Raw genomic sequence first — 16,988 nt, 5'->3', positions numbered from 1 at the left:
CAGGCTGTGCATTGTGACGCCATCTTATATGAAGCTTCCTTTGTCATTAATCACTAGTGGGGTCATATCAAGCACCTTCCTCATTCCTACCTACCTGTTCCCTTGGAAGTAGCCAGCTTCTGGAGAAGCTAAGTTTTCTAGTAGCTAGAAGGATGGATTCTCTGGAGCGGGTGAGCCACTGCAGGCAAGTTTTTGGCTCCCTTTCCTTTCTGAGAGATGAATGGATATGAGTCTCATTCTTCAAGTCTCCTAAAGAGACAGGCAGACACACATTGTCAAGGAAGCAGCTTGTGGAGAATGAAGCAAGCTGAAGAGCCTGCACCAAGCATATGGTGCCTCCTCCATTCCTTCTGGCATCAGGCTCTTTGGGTGGCTGGAAGGAGATTGGCACTCAGTTTTGTCGTCTGCAGCTCACCCACCTCTGTCTTAAAATGATCACAGTGCCCACAGGTTGAGAAATAAGCCCAGAGTCTCAAGGGCATCCCTAAGGATGATGGACAGCTCTTCCCTGCCCCTCTCTTTCCATCCTGCCTCTCCTCACTTGAGCACCTGAAAGTAGTAAAGAAGCATGTTGGTTGTCAGGGAGCTCCAAGATGGCACCCTTCAGCCAGGATTTGTTATCTTTTTCCCACATACCCTAACTGTTCCTCTGAGTTGCCAGTCAATACTCTTCCTGAATTCCCTTTCACCATCACTCCCTGCTCTCCAGAAAGGACATGGTGGCCCAGGGCTGTCTGGGTGTATATTCCTTTTGCAGAAAACAATCCAAAGGCAAAAAGAAGAGGTCTGTGACAGTGCTCTGAGAAGCACCCTTCCCTCTGGGAATGTTCAAAGGGCTTAGGAGGCAGACCCACAGAGACCTGGAAGGCTCCCTGAGATCTGTTCTATGGTCATCCTACTTTGGCCCATTTGAAAGCAATGACCAACAGGGAACCACAACTTATAGTTTTGGATTCTCCTCAAATGCAACTTAGATTGTGAATCCTTTCAAAATGTCATCAGTCCCCAGAATTCATGGGAAAGCAGGAGATTACCTAGTTTAGTTTTTAGTGACTAACGGAATACTCTAGGCAGTGTGAATTACAAAGGAGTTTATATCTCACCATACTGGGTGCTCAAAGTCTAAGATGAAGGTGTCAACATCTGTTAAGGGCTTCTTTTGCTGCTTTATAATGTGGCATGGTGAGACCAAGAAAGTATTGCAGCACAAGTCAACCTCCCTTTTCAGATAAACCCATTAATATAATGATTAATACGAAGACAAGTCCATCCTGAGAGTCTTATCATAACATGGTGGAAGGCATCACATGGTGAAGCAGGGAAAGCATGATAGCACAAATCACCCTTCCTTTTCTGATTAACCCATTAAACTTTCATGGCCGTGCTATTCTCATATCCCCATCTAGCTCTAATTGCACCCAAAAGGCCACAGCTCCAACTTCCATTAAGAAATTAATTTGGAGACTATGTTTTCATCACATTGACCTGGGGAATGGGAACACCCAAGCCCCAAAGGTTGTAGTATTTAACGGCAGAACCAACAATATGCTTTGTGTGTCTTACAGCATGCTGGGACCACTAGGTTGTCAGAGGTTGGAGTGGGTGAAACCATCATCCTAGAAACCTAGAAGTCTGAGGTTACAATGTCAATACTCACAGGGAGTGCAGTAATTAAATCATGGATTTGAGTTTACACCTGATATTGTGACTTCCTATGTGATACCCATGGGGAATTTGGGAGGATTAAATGAGATAAGGCAGTGACAGGGCTCAGAAAGTATGAGGCTATGATGTATTTGTGATAACTTAATAATGACTAATACCTCAAAGGGTTGTGTGAGCATCAGATGAAACATACCTGTGCTTATATGATAGCACAGTAAGCATTCATTTGTAGAAATGTTGTCAATAGTAGTATTACTATAGGTGTTAAACCTGGGTTTAATTGATTTCAAATCCCCATCTGTAAAGTGGGAATAGCGCCTTCCATTCCTTTCTTGTACATCTATTTAATATACATGAATACTTTTGGGGAATGTGATCTCAGCAACAAGATATTCCCACAGATATACACCCTGCCCTCCTACACCTTTTAAAATAAGACAGAATCATCACTCTGCCTCCATCAGAGAAGCAAGGAAGACAGAAGAGTAAGGCACATTGCCATCTGGAAGGAAGGAATCTTAATTAAGAACAAGAAAGGGAGGGCAGCAGAGAGAACCCAGCTAGGTTCACATGGAGGGAGCCTATGGGGCTCATGAATTTTGAGAGCACCGAGGCGCAGAGCCCATTTTCCTACCAGATGGCAGTGGGGGCTCCAGGGAGATGGGACAAACCCTCCGGTGATGCCCTGAAACTTTCTGTGGCAACTTCACTGAACTGCTGTGGGGTGTCTTGAGTTCTTAAGCACAAGGATGTGGCATTTGCAGCGATGACTTTCAGAACAGGGTTCCTGGCCAAAGAACATCAGCACCACCTGTGTACTTATTAAAAATCTATGTCTTTGAGACCTATTCCAGAGGTCCTGGAGAAGACACACATTAGGTGGGGCTAGCATTCTGTGACTGATAGCCTCCAGGAGGTCATCCAGCATGCCAGTGTTTGAGAACCTTTTGATCATAGCAAGAAATGGCTGTGGACATCTTCCAAGTTGTCAGGTGGAGCAGTACTAACATCTGCCTTGCTGCGTCTCAGCGTGCAAAGAGCTTGAGCGTGGGTGCTAGACAAGCCTAAATTTAAATTCCAACTTAGCTCTTTGCTGCTTGCAGAGTTTAGGGAGTCTTGCTCCTGTTTTCTCATTTCAACCCTGGGGGTCATTGTTAGAGTTGGAAGTAACATCGATGATGAAGGTACCTATTACAAAACAAGAAGAAATGAGGAAGCCCTCTGTCATCCCTACCTCCTTTCCCCCCAGATATTCTCATAATACCTTGCCTATAATAGATGATTTTTCATAAATAAAATTAATCTGAAGCATCCTCAGTGCTTGCCATCTGCAGCGGATTCCAAAGGGATCATTATTGTCTTTCTTATGTTTCCCAACAGACACTGAGCACATTGAAGAGCTGCAGTGGGTGTGGAGAACATACTTGAACAAGCAGAAATGAATAACTTGTAAGGCTTCACAGCTTTTCTTTCCCCCTTTGCCTTTCTATGTACTAATGCAGGTTTTCAAAGCAACATCCAACCTAGGGTGGTGAGATGGTTTAGTAAGTAAAAAAGGGCACTTCACTGGAAATCACATAGAAGGAAATGACTCACTCCTGAAAGTTATCTGGCCATGCCATGGCATGAGTGCCTACACACACACACACACACACACACACACACACACACACACACACACACACACACACACACAGGAACGCATGCACATGCATGCTCAGTACACAAAGGCAGACAGACAGACATGCACAGACAGACACACAAACATGCAGACAAACAGAGACGAAGATAGACAGACACAAACACAGACAGACAGACATATACACACAGAGACAGACTCTCTCTCCTTCACACACACACACACACCACACACACACACACACACACACACACACATACATACACACGATAAATAACAGTTTCTCCTTCCAAGCAAAATGTAAATGATGTGTACTGTCTAAAGTTTTTCTCACTGTAAAGAGTTCCCCAAATGTCTACTCCTGGATGGTATCTGCATAGTGTGCAGAATTATTGACAAACCAAGCCCCTGTCTTCTCTTCCCCAGATCATATTTCATAGTCTATGAGGCCATAGATAAATGCTTAGGAAAAGAGAGCATTGTAACAGGAGTAGAAACTGTAGGAAGCACATGGGAAACTTCTTCATGAAACTTGCTTGTGTCCTCAGGACCTGCTTGGACACAATTATGTATATACTACTTTTGTTTACTTGATTGCATCTGTGCACATCATATTCATGGCTTGGTGTTTTAGATAGCATGCAGATGATGACGGGAAGCAGGAAGGAGAGAGCCAACTCCTAAATGTTATCCTTTGACATTCATAGGTTTACACACACACACACACACACACACACACACACACACACACACACACACACACACGGAAAGAGTGAGAAATAACATGGCTTCCGGAGAAAAGAAAATCAAGTTTTCTTAAAGTTGTAATCCTTGATAATGTCAAAATGCTCCAGCAAATATACTCACCTCCACAAATATATGGTTTAAAAATGTGGACTTGTGGGTAAGTCTTAAAAAAAACAATAGTCAAAAAATAGAGAGTATATAAAGTAGGGAAGAGATTGTGGGTAATCTCTGTAGGAGTTAGGGAGAACAGTGGGGGTAAATATGGTCAAAGTACATTGTGTGCTGTATGAAATTCTCAAAGAATAAACAAAAATATTGTATTTAAAACTGAATTAAAGCCTTCCAACCCAGACACATAATCTTGACTGTCAACGAGACTAAATCTAGAATCAACAGCAATGTAAGCTGCTGATGAGCATGCCTGTAAGGGACATTCTTGCTCAGATTATTTGAAATGGGAAGCCCACCCTATGTGTGGATGGCAATTTCCAGTGGCAACTTAGATAAAATGACATTAAGGATTGGAATTTTTCTTTTTGTTGGCTTGCCTTCACTCTCCCTGATGAATTGTTCTATCCCATTGCTCTGGCATTCACTTGATGTTCTTAGAGCCAGATTTTTTTCAGATTTCTAATATGAACTGAAGATACCAGCAATTGAGCAATTCTCCAGACCTTCAGTACCAGATAAGGATGTTCTTTGGAGCTTATGGCAAGTCCCTATTGATGAATCACAACAGGGACTCTTGGAATTTTGGAACAAGGCTCTCCCCTCATCTGAAGACAACTCTTCCTTTGAAAGATAGTACTTGAACTACCTCATGACTTTGATAAATACTACATTCTTGACAATAAGGCAAAAAGTTACCATGTGACCTGAGCTGCCCACCCATCAGCTGGCTGTTATCTAACCTACCAAGCCATAAAGTGTGATCGACACAGAAGTGATCAGTCATCAAATGGAAATATATATACATGATTAGACTCAAGCAGGTCATGAAGGCACAAACAAGATAAAGGATTTGCCCAAGTATCTGTAGTCATTACCAAGTTACAATGCCTTCTGCTCTCAAATTTTATCTGATCTTATAGTGTATTTCCTATGGTTAGCTGATGGAGGAAAAGAAGTCTAGGACCAGGTTTATAGATGGCTTATTGTGCACATGCAAGAACCACCCAGGAGTAGGTAATGATAGCATTACAACCAATTTCTGTGACAATCCTGAAGCACAGTGATGAGGGAAACTCTCCTCAGTGGCAATAACTTCATGGTCATGCATTTTTCTTGGAAGGGGAAGTTTCCAGATGTGATTATATATTGAGTCATGGGCTATATAAAATGGTTTTGTTAGATGGTCAAATACTTGGAAAGTACATGACTAGAAAATTGGTAGGGGAGTTATTTGGGTAAGATATATGTATCTAGAGTTCCCCAAATGAAAAAAGCGTAAGAGTACAATTATGTCCAATGTAAATACTCATTTGACTTCATTGAAGAAGGAGTTCATTAATCAAGTAGATAGGATTATTCATTCAGTGGACAGTTGGCTTCTTTCTCTGGTGGCCTCATAAACAAAGTAGCCATGAAATAGATAATATGCATGGGACTTGTATTACCAAAGCTGACCTGGTTATGGTTGTTCATTAATAACAGATTTGCTAACAGCAGAAACCAATATTGAGCCCCCAGTGTGGCACCACCTACTAACTAGTGACCTAGTGGTAGATTTATTACATTGGATAATTTTTATCATGGAAATTTTTGTATCTTCCAAAATAAGCACTTTTCTCTATTTCTGGATTTGCCTTTCCTGCATGTAATGTTTCTGCCAAAACTACCATCTCTCAGCTTACAGAATGTTCTATCCACCATCGTGATATATTACTATACAGCATTGCTTCTGACCAAGAAACTCACTTCATAATCAAAGATGTACAGCAATAGGCTCATGTTCATGGAATTCACTGGTCTTGTCATGTCCACCACTATCCTGAGCATACGACTTGATAAAATGATGGAATGACTTTGTAAAGACACAGATACAGTGCCAATTAAATGGCACCAGCCCAGAGGGCTGTGGCGGGGCTCTTCAGATGGCAGTGTGCCTTGAATCATCATCTCATATATGTTATTACTTCTCCTAAAACCAGGCTGCACTGATCCAGGAATCAAGGGGGTGAATCACTATCACTCCTAATGATACAGTTGGTAAGTTTTTGCTTTCTATTCTCTGACTTTATGCTTTGCTGGCCTTGATATTCTAGTTTCAGAGTGAGTGGGAAGTAGCTCTGATTCAAACTGCCATGAGGACATTAAACTTATTCTCTACAATGGAGGTAAGAAGATTATGTCTGGAATTCAAGAGATCCTTTAGAGATCCTTTTGTATTTCTTGATGTTACCATAGTGTCTTAATCAGTGTTCTATTGCTATGAAAAGACATCATGATCGAGGCAACTCTTCCAAAGGAAAGCATTTTGGCTATTGTTTTCAGTATCAGATGTTTTGCCCATTATCATCATGGCAGGGGGCAGGATAGCATGTCTGACACTGGAACAGTAGCTGAAAGCTACATCCTGATCCACAGGCAGAGAGAGTGACACACACACACATACACACACACACATAAACACACACACACACATACACAGAGCGAGAGAGAGAGAGACAGAGAGACAGAGACAGAGAGACAGAGACAGAGAGACAGAGAGACAGACAGAGACAGAGACAGAGACAGAGACAGACAGACTGAGTTTGGCATAGGTTTTTGAAACCTCAAAGCCCACTTCTAGTGATACACTTTCTCCAAGAAGCCTATACCATCTAATCCTTCTAATCCTTTCAAATAGTGCCATTCCCTGAGGTCTAAACATTCTAACATATGAACCTATGGGGCCATTCTTATTTTACCACCGCACATATCTTGGAAGTTCAGTGGGAATCTACAAAACCTAATCCAGACAAGATGGCAAAGGACCCAGAGCCTTCAGCAGTAATAATATATGTCACTGTCTTAGTTAGGGTTTTGCTGCTGTGGACAGACACCATGACCTAAGCATATCTTAAAAAGGACAATATGTATTTGGGACTGGCGTACAGGTTCTGTGTTTCAGTCCATTATCATTAGGTGGGATCAGGGCAGCATCGAGCCAGACACGGTACAGGCAGAGCTGAGAGCTCTACATCTTCATCTGAAGTCGGCTAGTGGAAGACTGACTTCTCAGCAGCTAGGGTGAGGGTCTTTTAGACCACACCCACAGTGATACACCTACTCCAACAGGGTCATACCTTCTAATTGTGCCACTCGCTGGCCAAATATACACAAACCTTCACATTCACCTATGTAGGAAAGAATAAAGACTCATTCTGGTACTTTCAGAGGGTGGAAGAAATACAGAATATATGGGAGAAAGGGGAAGTTATAAATTTGTATCAGATAAATGCACACGACTAGTTGCAGAAATGAAAACTGCAATTGATGTAAATGTTTCTGTTTCTTTTATTGTTATTAGCATGTTTGTGCATGTATACATATATGTTAAGCAGATATTTTCATTTTCTCTCATCCATTTTTTTACTATGTAATATAACAATGATTGAGATAGTATCAGTGGCTAAGCTTTCTAAATTTGTATTATCATATTTAAGTTATATGACCCTAAAGGGGTAATAATTCATCAGTGGACTTTGACACATATTTTTTTAAAAAATGGGATAGTTATATCATGTTAAAAGAATGTCAACCAAATGCACACATGCTCATGCACATGCTCACATGCACACACACACACATACACACACACACACACACACACACACACACACACACACACACGTCAACATGCTCAGGAAGGAACTGTCCTTTCTCTAGTTCAATATAGGGTGACTGGTCCCTAGAATCTGCATGGGATGGTTTGGGTTGGGTTTGTATGAGCCAATCAGGGTCTCCAAAAGGAGCCTTTCCCTCCATTCTTAAGAGGAATTTCCTGTGAGTTCTAAGTGCTGATAGGGTGGCCTTAGCTCACATACCCTGCCCTGAGAAGAGGCCAAAGGATTGTCTACTAGAAGAACCAGGGGAATTTTTATTTCCATTTTCAGATCCAAATTGGGTTCAAAATGCCAAGTGGACAAAAGACCATCAATATATGCCAAGCTGAGTGGGAGTGTGCAGCTCACTTAGCTGCCTTGACATCGATTTCCACCTGCTATTGTTGATGAAGCTGCATTCGTAAGTAGTGATAAATCCATTAGACAAACATGGCACTCCATTATTCACAGTGTCTCCAGCAGGCAGGCAGAATATGGGATGTTCTGTTTTGGGCTAGAGAGATTGGCTCATCTGGGGGCAGAGGAGTGAAGATAGTCTTTCCAAGACTGGCATGTCAGTAAGAAGAAAAGGGCCCAGAAAGTCTCACAAGCCACAGTTCCTTGTGTTTGTGGCACGTTGGTCTTACAACTTTATGAGTGCCTGGTCTTATTTATGGCTAAGGGCTTAGGGATAATGCTTAGGGTGGGAAATGAGTAGAAAACACTTTCTTTGTAGCAAGCTATCATGTCCCATTTAAGACATAGAATGCTAACTTCAGAGATGTGAGATGTTTTACATGGGGTATCACAAAACTAGCAGAATCAGGGCTAGAATTCAGGAACTCCATATTTCATCCTGCTTCAAATCTGCTTCTCACAGCATATTGGCTCTAGTTCCTTATGACTGCACATTGGCCCTTGTTCATTCCTTGGAATAGTGTCCAATTGAGAAGCATGTGAGCTTCGGGTAGGGATTTGGAGTCTTCTGACCTAGAGTGGCTAAAGATGCCTGGGTGTCTAGGGACAGTGACCACATGGACACAAGTCTCTAGTGAGGTGAGTTTGGACTTCCACTGAGGAAGGTATCACCAGGACTGGCCTTGAGTGGGACAGATGGACATCAGGGTAATAGCCTCCATCAGGGTGCTGAGACAAATGTCTGCCTTTATCCTGATTAAATTCCACCTGTTCATAGACGAACCCAAGCATCAGGCATGTCCCAAATGGGTGAGTCCAGACAGTAGTCCGTGGATGAATTTGGACTTAACTCCATATCTACACTGTCTTCCCTCATCCTTCAACCACTATGTCCAACACTGGCAGAGGGAGCTAGACGGGAAGCTATTGCACAGCCTTGACTGGTGGTTTGTCTCTCACCTTGGGACACTCATGGAAGGGTCTAGAGAGCTGGGCAGACTGGAGTTCTGCATGCCTCCAAGATGCAGAAGCAAGAGTAGAATCAGGCTAAGAGCAAGTAGGAAGCATAGTCTGGGAACTTCTGGTTTGCTCTGCAGGGGCTTGTTCCTAGGAAGTATTTGACTCTTCATAGTCCACAGACGCTGAATAAGATTGACTGAGAGTCTACAGTGACTCTCCTCAGCAGAAAAGTTATCGCTCCTGGGGAGAAATGAGGGAAAACTGAGCTTTCTTACCCTAGCTTCTCACTCACACCTTTGTCCGCAGGAGTGTCTGCATAAATGCTCTCAGCCAATTTATCACCTCATTGACTCAGCATCTAGGAAGTTCACTTTTATTCAAGAACAGCAAAGAAGGACTCACCACACAAAAGAAAGCAGTGGCCATGTGGACTGCATTCTTCTAGTTTACATGAGTTCTTTGTGATGGCCATAGCTACTTGGCATACTTCTCTGAAGTCCCCCAAGACCATCATAAGGGTCATGGGGTACTAACCAGGCATGGCTCCTCAGTTGTTTGGGCTTTGGGTTCACAAAGTTCCTGGAAAAAGGAGATACCTTGATTGCTAATGTCCAGCCTATCCTTTGGGTGTTAGGGTCAGGAAGGGCTGGTTGATGCCCTTTTCTCATGGGCCAAGTAACTAGGCTGAGATTCCCCTGGCCAGGTCCAATCTCTACACAGTAATTATGTCCTCTGAAGCCAGCCAGCTAATTGCTTTTGCTATTTCTGGACTCTGTCTCTCCTGCTCTGTCCTCCTGCTGGAGACAGAAATAACCTGGCACTTGGTGGGTAATTATTGCATAGCATTTTCAGCGTCAGCAGACATTGAGCAGCAGATGCAGATCCCTGACTCAGCATGGGGGATTTGGCCAGGATCTCTGGCCTGCCAGCCCCTGGTTTGGACAATGTACTCTAGCACCAGCACTTGTCGCTCAAGGTGTTCTCTTTCTTGGCATTTCTTGTGCTAGAGTCCCTTCTCTCTTGGTTCTCTTGACCTCATTTGTACTTGGTTCTCCTTCTTTACCTTGTGTCCTTTTCTGGGATGATAAAAGAGAGGAGAGAGACTCATAGTTAAAAATTGTATGTTAAGAATTTTTTTTTCTTTCTAGACTGTAGAGACATGGCCCAACAGTGAAGAACACTACTTGTTTACCTACAGGACCTAGGTTCCATTCCCAGCACTCACATGGGCAGCTCACAACCATCTGAAACTCCAGTTCCAAGTATCTGATGTCCTCTTCTGGCCTCAGCTCTGGGGTCTGGATGGAAAGAGTTTGCAAGTCAAACCCGACCTGTTGTAGACTAAGGACTGGAGAGGGTCACTGCTTACTCCACTGTGCTCTCTGCAAGATTGACACAGTCAGAGCTCAAACACAAACATTTAATTTTAATGATGTTGAAGTTGAGTTATTCTTTCCTGGATTATGCTTTGATGCTTTAATCACCTTGATTTTTCTCTATGATGTCATCTAGAGGTTTTAGGATATTGTATTTCACATTTTGAACTATAATCCATTTGTGAAAGCTCTCTCTCTCTCTCTCTGTCTCTCTCTGTCTCTCTCTTTCTCTCTGTGTGTGTGTATGTGTGTGAGTGTGTGTGTGTGTCTTTTTCTTTCTCTCTCTCTCACAAGAGAGAGCAAAGTCTGTATGTGTGCTTGTTCAGCAGAGATCTTCACCCTTACTCAACATTTTCTCTCAAGTCTATTCTCAGACTCTTTGAAGCAAAAGTCTGAGGCAAGATAAAAACACACGGCCTAGGCAATGTTACCTGCCAGACATGCTAGATTTGTCTTCAACAAGACACACACACACACACACACACACACACACACACACACACACACACACATACATACACAGAGAAGGAGGGAGGGAGAGAAGAAGAGACAGACCAGGAAGAGAGAGAAAGAGAGAGAGAGAGAGAGAGAGAGAGAGAGAGAGAGAGAGAGAGAGAGAGAGAGAGAAAGATATTTGTCCAGAAACTCACTACACTCCTGCCTCAGACTGGAACTCTGGGATTACTGGCATAGGCCCTCATGTCTGAAGAAACGGTGTCCATTTTTTCTCTCATTCTGCACTCTGCTCCTTAGCCTCCACTCAAATTCAAGTTTTAATTGGAACAATGCCAGCTGGCTAGTCTTCATCACTGAGGCAGGAAAAGCCAACCTGTCACTGAGGCCCAGGGTCCGTCTCCTAGGGTGGGCTTATTTTCCCCTTTGAAACTGGCAGGCACTGCATCCCATGTAAATTAAGCTAGAGGCTGGAGGTGGGGGAGGGATGCAGGGAGGGGGACCACAACTGGGAGACGATGAGATGTTTTTCTTCTTTGAAAGACAGTAATTGCAAATTTGTCACCAGCAGTGACATGGTGCTGAGCAATTAATTGTTGGGGACTCCCTGCCTGTCTCTACATGTGGCTGCAGCTATGGCAGTCCTCCTTGTATGGGAGGCTCCTATCCCCACTACCAGCAGACAAGCCAATTTTTTTTAGACCCAGATCCATGGAGACAAAAGAGGCCCTCACAGCTGAGGGTCTAATTTTGGGGACAGTGCCTTGCCAGGTAAAGAGAGATGCAGAGAGAGTGCCAACAGTAGTTTGCGCTTGTCAGTGTGTGTTAGGTCTCGCCGGCTTCCAACATGTTCGCTTGTGGCAACACCCTATTGGGTGAAGGAATCACCATTGTTTTTACTTTACAGGTGAGAAAAAGTGTAGAGAGGTTAATTACTTGAGCAACAGTCCCCCACTCCAAAGTGGCAGAGAAGGATTAAAATCCAGCTAGCCTGGAACTTGTGCCCCTCACCACAGCTCTGTACAACCTTCTTTTGGGGGATCCTAAAATATTGAATGGGTAAACTGGTACAAAGTCATCTTTGACCTCCTAGGGTGTGGACCCTTGGGCAAATTACTTGTTTTTCTTAAGTCTCATTTTCTTCTAGTGTTGCACGTGTAGGTAAAGTGACAAGATTAGTGATATGTCCGTATTCTTCGTCGTGGTCTACTCTCCCAGCATCCCTACCTGCTTCTTTCCTCTCACAGCAGGATAAACTTCACCAGGGCCCCATCCAGTCATTGCTGAGTCCTAAGTTATTGCTAAGAATGATGGTGATTTCCAATGCAAAAATGGACCAAACAGTGAATGTTAAAGCCCATAGGCATAGCCAGGAGACAAGAGTAATACAGGTATATTGCTTACAGCAAAAAGGAGTGTACTGGGGTAATTCTCAAGGCAGTAATGCATGAGGCCAGAAGATCTTATTGGAAAGAGTCTTGGTCCCAGGCAGGAGGCTGGGCACATTCCTAAGAATGCTCAATTAGAAGCCATGCTACTTCAGGCATCACATGCTCCAAAATGGTAGACAGAAACGCCCATGTGGAGACACTTAGTGTATATAATTTTGCCTTATAACTACCACTAAAATGGATTATAATGAGCAAAGTTCACTCTAGGTCACCGAGCAGAGTGACTCTGATCTTTGGTGGTTTATATGGCTTCCTTGTAGTTGTCTGTAAAGGGACTTCTCTGGCCCTGGAAGACTTGTTGGCAGCAAATAATGGCCAATGGCTTTTCCTTGGAAATACAGATACATCTCACCTGGCCAGAGGAAAACAAACTGTAGACTCTCATGTCCCTGGCTTTGGCCATCAGACTATTGAAACAGTGGTCCCCAAGACAATGGATTCCCCCCAGGAATCCTATGCTGGGAGAAGTGGAAGCCTAAATCTGTGCCAGCTAAAAAGGAAACTTTTCTCCAGGAAACAAATTTACAACTTGTAAGGTCACCTTACAGAAGAGTCAAGGTTGGGTTCATTTGGGGGAGGAACACAACTTTACAAGGGCTTCTTAGATATGTAAAACTCAGGCCTCTGCTTAAGCGAGATCTTGAAGATGAAACTGGAGAGTAGAAGCCAGTTCATCTCTTTGTCACTCTTGCAAATGTGGCCCAGAACAAACTTTTTTCCCCTACTTTTTACCAGTATTGATTTGCTGTTGAGATTGGATTATTTACAGTGGTTCTCAACCTCCTTAATGCTGCAACCCTTTAATACAGTTCTTCATGTTGTTGACCCCCCCAACCATAAAATTATTTTTGCTACTTAATTAGCTGTAAATTTGCTACAGTTATGAATCATAACGTAAATATCTGATATGTGGGATAACTGATATGTGACCACTTGTGAAAGGGTCGTTTGATTCCCCCAAAGGGATTTCAAAGGAGAAGGAGGAAGGCCCAACATCCCCAGTCAGAACCACATAGACCCAGAAATCCAGGGAGAGGCTGGGAAATGCTTTATGTATTGGGTTTGAAGAGGATTCACTTCTCTATTGATAGTGTTTTAAAGCTCACATTAAAGTTCCGAGGCCATCTGCAAACAGAGCAGGGCTGAATGAATTGTGAAGACATGAGCCAGGAGAGAGAAGTTGGCAGAGTATAACACAGTCCTTGTTGGGGACTCTGGAGCATGGGTTACACTTTTCACTGTGGATGAATGATTTGATGAGATTACCCTTGGCAACATATTTTAACCCTCCCGGCCTCAGTTTCTTTACTTTCACACCCAGAGCATTGATCCCTAGTGCTAATTCTTTGGTTATCATCGCCATCTTACCTTCTCTGACTTTTACACTCTTACCAGAGACTTAACAGTACGTTAGTCAGCAACACTGGCGGCAGAAGAGGGAAGACTTGGAATAGGGCATCGTCTAAAGACAAGAAGATGGTCTACTCTCCCCAGGCCTATCCCTGACAGCTGCTGACAAGGGTGGGGGCACTGGTATGCTGTTCTAAGGTCATCCTCTCCTCCTCTGGCTGCTTTCAGGGGGCTTATGTGAGAGGAAGCCAGCTGAAGGGGAGTTTGTCCAATTTCAAACCCGAGTTTCCTTGCCTGCTTCTGTGGCAGTGCCTGGCATCAGCATCTATCTAGCTAAAGCAAGCCCAAGTGAGAGTTAGAGGAGATTCTCTTTGAAGCTGGCAGAGCTGAGAGTTTGGCAATGTATCCTTTTGATCAGGTGCTCTTGTGAGCCTCTGGGAATCGCTGGGCTCTCTGCCCTTGCAGAACTCAGGTTGATCCAGAGTCCTTCTGTGTGGAGGTCCAGGACTGGAAGTTTACTGTGGAGTTTTGAGGGTTAACTGGGAGTCAGGTCAGTGTGGCTGAAATGCTCCTCTGTGTCTGTCCTTTGCTAGCACTTGTCCATCTCCAGCTCTGTGCCCAGGGAGAGGGGACAACAAAACAGAAGCCTCTGACTTCTCTTCCATCCCTGGACTCAGACTGTACCTCTTCTCATAGACCCTGTGAAAAGATAGGATGCTGAGAACCACCTTATAGGCTTGTGAGGGTGAAAGAGAAGAGGGCTGTGCTTGTGTCATCTGCCTCTTTCTCACCTTGGCCTACTGCTTTTCCAGTCATCCACCTCCAGTTGCTTGCTTAGTCCCACGATATTTCAAAAGTCATCCCCCTTAAACTCATATCCGTGTCGAGTTTCACTTTCTCATTTATTTCTTGAATTTCCATTGATTTTATTACTTTTAGCCTAGCTATTTTCTTGATTAACTCTCTAAAATTAATTCTTAATCCAACACTTATCTATTCATGAACTCTATTAATTATCTATCATTTATTATGAATTTCTCATTAATATGTATCTCTGAATCATCTATATACAAATTATATATTTATTAAATGTCTGTTTCTTGTGTATGCTTACCATTTATCCTATATCTTATCTCTCTATCATCTATTATCTATTTATCATGTCTGTCTATCATTTATCATCCATCCTATCATCTATCATCAATCAATCTATTCATCTATCTATCATCTATTTATCTACCATATATCTATCAAGCATCTATTATCTAGCTATTATCTGTCTGTCTATTATCTATCATCTATTGATCATCTGTCATCTGTCTATCATCATCATTATTCTTACCATCATCCTCATCATCATCACTGATCATCTTCCAATCTATACCTAACAATCAACTGGGCTTATGTACAGAAAAACACATATATTTGAAGTTGTGCCTGTCTGAGTGCAGATGAAATGTCATTTTACAGGAGCACTCCAGCAGGGCTACCGTGGGCAGGACAGTTACCCAGAGAGGGCCAGCAGAAACAGCTGCTTGAATACACTAAGCCTTTGAGGCAGAACAACACAGTCTGTAGAATACAGTCCCTGAGATAGACAGGCTCCTGGCCTCCTGGAAACTGGAGGTTAATCTTTATAAGGGTGGGGCCAATGGAAAGTCCTGACTCTTCAGGCAGGGCAGACCATCCCTCCTTCAGGTGGAAACACCATCTGTTCCCCTGTCCTGGGATTGTGATGATGCTGTGGAGACAAGAGCCCTGTGCAGGACAGTACTCTGCTGCACTGTGGATTGGTGTCCCCTACAACCTTTCTGAAGTAAGTGTCACACTCCTCACATGTTGCTGTTGTGACCAAAAGGTTCCTGTTTCATGCTCACATTGTCCTTTTTCTTTTTATCCACATTTTCTTTGAGATTTTTGAACACATTTAATGATCACTCTTTTGAAGCGTTTGTCTGGAAGTTCTTTCAGGTTGTCTCTCAGACACCATTATTGTGGGACTTAGTGATTTCTGGAACAGACAAGTCTTGGTAGATTTTTCATATGGTTTCTGACTGGGCCAGGACTTGAACACCTGTTAGATTGTTGGTTGAATTTTCCTTTTAAATTTTAAGTCCCTCCCTGCTTTTTATCAGTGGTGGCATTTGTCATGGTCAGTGAAGGATTGTGTTGTAATAGGATTGAGGTGTCCATTGGTACTTAGTGCCAACAACTCTATTTCAAATCCTCCTTTGAGGGTCAGGTGTAGCCCCATGTCACCTCTTGCCTTGTTGTGCCATGTTCTCTCTGAGTTCTGCAACTCTCCACATGTCTGTAAGCCTTACCAAAGTCAGACCTAGTCCCTACTCTGGGTTTCAGCTTCCACTGTAGCTGCTACAAGATGAGGAATTTTCCAAACATGGGAAGGCCTTACCTGGGTTCAGAAATTGTCTTCATCCCAAGTTTACAGCTTCTGCCAAAACCAATGGGAGTTGAAGAACTTCCTAAGCTCCTAATGAAAACTTGCATTCTATGTTGCCTTCCCTAATCTGTTTTACCTCCTCAGCACCATAAATGAATGGAGTGATTGACAGAAGAGGCCTGATACTTGTCAGATCTGAACACTTCAGCAATTTCTTCTGGGTTCTGGTTCAGGTTCTGGCTGATTGGGGGGTAATAAAACCCCAAGTCCTTAGAGCTAATACCTCATAGATTTTTTTTTCTTTTTTTCCGAGCTGGGGACCGAACTCAGGGCCTTGCGCTTGCTAGGCAAGCACTCTACCACTGAGCTAAATCCCCAACCCCCCTCATAGATGTATGTATAGTGACTTGTAGGGTTGTAGCTGGTAGGGCCATGTCCTTAGACCACTGCACTAGATGAACATGGCAGATTGTGAATGTCAGTTAGCACTTTGAAAGTACCGTGGAATGCTGTGGGCTTCATCTTGTGGTTTAGTATCAGAAAGCCACTTGTTATCCACTATCATCCATATTTCCAAATCTTTGTGGGAATCCTAAAGCTAAGTCCAGTTCCAACACAAATATCATAAGACAAATGCTTTGCTAGAATCACTGATGTATCTAAAAAAACATTTTATTCCCTCTCTCTCTCTCTCTCTCTCTCTCTCTCTCTCTCTCTCTGGGG

At 43.2% G+C, this 16,988-nt stretch overlaps 1 long non-coding RNA gene across 1 annotated transcript in view; it reads left to right on the top strand.

The window, feature by feature from the left end:
* The window catches only part of LOC148004000 (uncharacterized), a 59,413-nt gene that overhangs the window by 22,134 nt on the left and 20,291 nt on the right, over window positions 1-16,988 (top strand). The window contains exons 2-4 of the long non-coding RNA XR_015627085.1: window positions 3,046-3,114; window positions 6,202-6,259; window positions 8,149-8,278. This is a non-coding gene — a long non-coding RNA (uncharacterized LOC148004000). The remainder of the gene's footprint in view (window positions 1-3,045; window positions 3,115-6,201; window positions 6,260-8,148; window positions 8,279-16,988) is intronic.

The sequence above is a fragment of the Rattus norvegicus genome, chromosome 8, assembly GCF_021556685.1.
Source record: "Rattus norvegicus strain SHRSP/BbbUtx chromosome 8, alternate assembly SHRSP_T2T, whole genome shotgun sequence".
Lineage (NCBI taxonomy): Eukaryota > Metazoa > Chordata > Mammalia > Rodentia > Muridae > Rattus > Rattus norvegicus.
Note: the sequence above shows the minus strand (reverse complement) of the source record. Positions and strands in the feature narration are given on the sequence as shown.